Source organism: Micropterus dolomieu, unplaced genomic scaffold (genome assembly GCF_021292245.1).
Source record: "Micropterus dolomieu isolate WLL.071019.BEF.003 ecotype Adirondacks unplaced genomic scaffold, ASM2129224v1 contig_13920, whole genome shotgun sequence".
NCBI classification, from domain to species: Eukaryota; Metazoa; Chordata; class Actinopteri; order Centrarchiformes; family Centrarchidae; genus Micropterus; species Micropterus dolomieu.
The window spans coordinates 1,649-1,862 of NW_025742906.1; positions in this window are offsets into that span (position 1 = coordinate 1,649).

The window sequence follows — 214 nt, forward strand, 5'->3', positions numbered from 1 at the left end:
GATGGTCGGGGGACAGACACCGTCACTAAAGGATTTTCACTAAGTAACTCCTGAAATGGAGGAGCAGAGAAGTGTGTTAGACTGCGACTCTGCCTCCTGGTCTCAACTCTGGGTTGTCATGGATTTGGTCCACTAATAAACTTGGCCAGATTTCTAGAAATGAGAGCTGCTCCTTCCCAAGTGGGATGGATGCCGTCTCTCTGGATCAGACCAG